The 2,325-nt window shown below is 49.8% G+C and overlaps 1 protein-coding gene across 1 annotated transcript in view; it reads left to right on the top strand.

Moving 5' to 3' along the window:
- Nucleotides 1–5: 5 nt before the first annotated feature.
- Nucleotides 6–2,325, top strand: part of ZNF541 (zinc finger protein 541) — a 76,066-nt gene continuing 73,746 nt past the window's right edge. Inside the window, exons 1-2 of the mRNA XM_011970083.1 lie at nt 6–35; nt 1,083–1,230. The gene's annotated coding sequence lies outside the window, so the exon portion shown is untranslated. The remainder of the gene's footprint in view (nt 36–1,082; nt 1,231–2,325) is intronic.

Here is a 2,325-nt window from a genome sequence, read left to right as displayed (position 1 = left end):
GGCGCGAGGCCCGGCGCGCGAGCCCCCGGGGGCGGGTAAAACCCGGTTGCTGCTGCCCCTGCCCCTCCCTTTCCTCCCTATCCCCCATTCTTATTCTTTCCTCCTTTTTCAGTCCCTCCCCCTTTTTACAATCTCATTCGTTTCTTTATTTCTTTTTTTAGGGGGCCCCGTCTGCCTTTCGAGGGGCGCAGCAGGAGCAGCGGGCGCCCCTCACCCCGCGTCACGCACGCACCTTCTGCATCCCAACAGCTCCGGGCCCCGCTGCACCCCACAGGCCCTTCCCCCTTGGAGAAGACCCTCCTCAGGAGCCCCTGGCCCGCTGCACCCCCTTTTCTTTCCCACTCCGTCCCCCCGGGCCTCAACTGCCCCCTCGCAGCCCCCCAGCTCGCGCCGCGGGCCCTACCCGACCTCCGCACCTTCTGCATCTCGGCCTTGCATTCGCTGGCCCCTTCCAGGCCCCTTCTGCTCAAAACCCCCCTTCCTCCTCCATAGTCCCACTTTGGGGCACCCAGATTTGTCCCGTTTTAGGATCTGCCAGCAAAACTCCAAATCTCTCCTCCCTTCCTTGACGTGCCCCTCCCCCTCCTTTAAGAAACTTCCTTTAGCGCCAAAAAAAGAAAATAAATCCAGTTTTTTTTTTTTTTTTCATCCATTCAGGATCACTTTCCAGCAAATTTTTTTTCTTCACACCTGGAGTGCCCCTTTTTGGAATATCTTTTCACTTAGAACAAACCAACTCATTCCTTCCAGTTTCTCTCTCGTCTAATGTTTATATTTTCAGTCCTCCTCCCCTACCCCCAACTGTCCAGCAAATATCCTTCTTTTATCACCAGTTCTGCCCTAATTAAGCTTCTCCCAGTAAAATTCTCTAGGTCTCTTCCCAGGGGGGAGAAATAAGGAAAGAAGGAACAATTATTTCCTCTTATCAAGAAAACCTTTCCTCCCCACTCACATCTCCCCTGTTGATACTGCTTTCTGCCTTCTTCCAAAAATTGTTACTCTTCTCCAATTTCACATCTGTGTTCTTGTTTCTTTGCGACCCAAGTCCTGACTGCTTCTTCCTTCCCACCACCTGCTTTCAGGGCAAAAGAAATTGAGAGTGTCCTGCATTTACCACTCAGCGTTCCAGGAGGACATATCCAATGGTCTGCTTGTCACCTGAACCCCCTCCCTGTGGGGCCTAAACGGGGGTCCTCCTGTTCCCTGGAGATTCACTTACTTGCTCTCCTGGTGAGTTTCCTTCCTTTGCACATGTGCTTTGTTGGATAGATGTCTTTCTTTTTCAAGAGGGTTTCTAAGCAATCCCAAACTCCGTACTAATGGTGAGATCATAGAAGTTACTGCTTTGGAGAAGTCAAATAGGGAAAAGGGCTGTTTATTGTGCATGTTGACCAGTTAGGAGGAGTGCAGACAGATTGATGTGTGTTTCTTTATTGACATTTATTGCAAAAAACGTTTTTCCTTCCCTAGCTCAGGGTAGCAACTCCGATACTTACAGGTAAGGCACAGGTAAACGGAAGAAGTAAGGATTGTTGTGAACCAAAGATTGTATGTCCCATTCAAGTGATGCCAGTCAGTGGAAATGCCAGGCCAGTGTTGCCAGAACTTTTGATTTCTTTGAGAAAAGGCCAGAAAACTATCCTTAGTTTTTGGTTTATTCTGATTTTTGTTTGTTTGTTTTGTTTTTTTTGAGACGGAGTCTTGCTCTGTCGCCCAGGCTGGATTGCAGTGGTTGATCTCAGCTCACTGCAACCTCCACCTCCTGGGTTCAAGCAATTCTCTGCCTCAGCCTCCCTAGTAGCTGGGATTACAGGCACCTGCCACCAGGCCCAGCTCATTTTTTTTATATTTTTAGTAGAGACAGGGTTTCACTATGTTGGCCAGGCTGGTCTTGAACTCCCGACCTTGTGATCCACCCACCTCGGCCTCCCAAAGTTCTGGGATTACAGGCATGAGCCACCGCGCCTGCCTGAAACCTTCTGATTTTTAAATGCTAGTAACACATTTGGTAATTTAAGAATTAAGACAGTGTAGGCCGGGCACAGTGGCTCATGCCTATAATCCCAGCACTTTGGGAGGCGGAGGCGGGCAGATCAGCTGAGGTCAGGAGTTTGAAACCAGCCCTGGCCAACATGGTTAAACCCTGTCTCTACTAAAAATACAAAATAGTAGTTGGGTGTGGTGGCAGGTGCCTGTAGTCCCAGCTACTGGGAAGGCTGAAGCATGAGAATTGCTTGAACCTGGGAGGCAGAGCTTGCAATGAGTGGAGATCGTGCCACTGCACTCCAACCTGGGTGACAGAGCGAGACTCCATCTCAAAAAAAA

Source organism: Mandrillus leucophaeus, unplaced genomic scaffold (assembly GCF_000951045.1).
Source record: "Mandrillus leucophaeus isolate KB7577 unplaced genomic scaffold, Mleu.le_1.0 Scaffold120, whole genome shotgun sequence".
Taxonomy (NCBI): Eukaryota; Metazoa; Chordata; class Mammalia; order Primates; family Cercopithecidae; genus Mandrillus; species Mandrillus leucophaeus.
The sequence above is the reverse complement of the archived record's forward strand: the minus strand, read 5'-3'. Positions and strand labels throughout refer to the sequence as shown.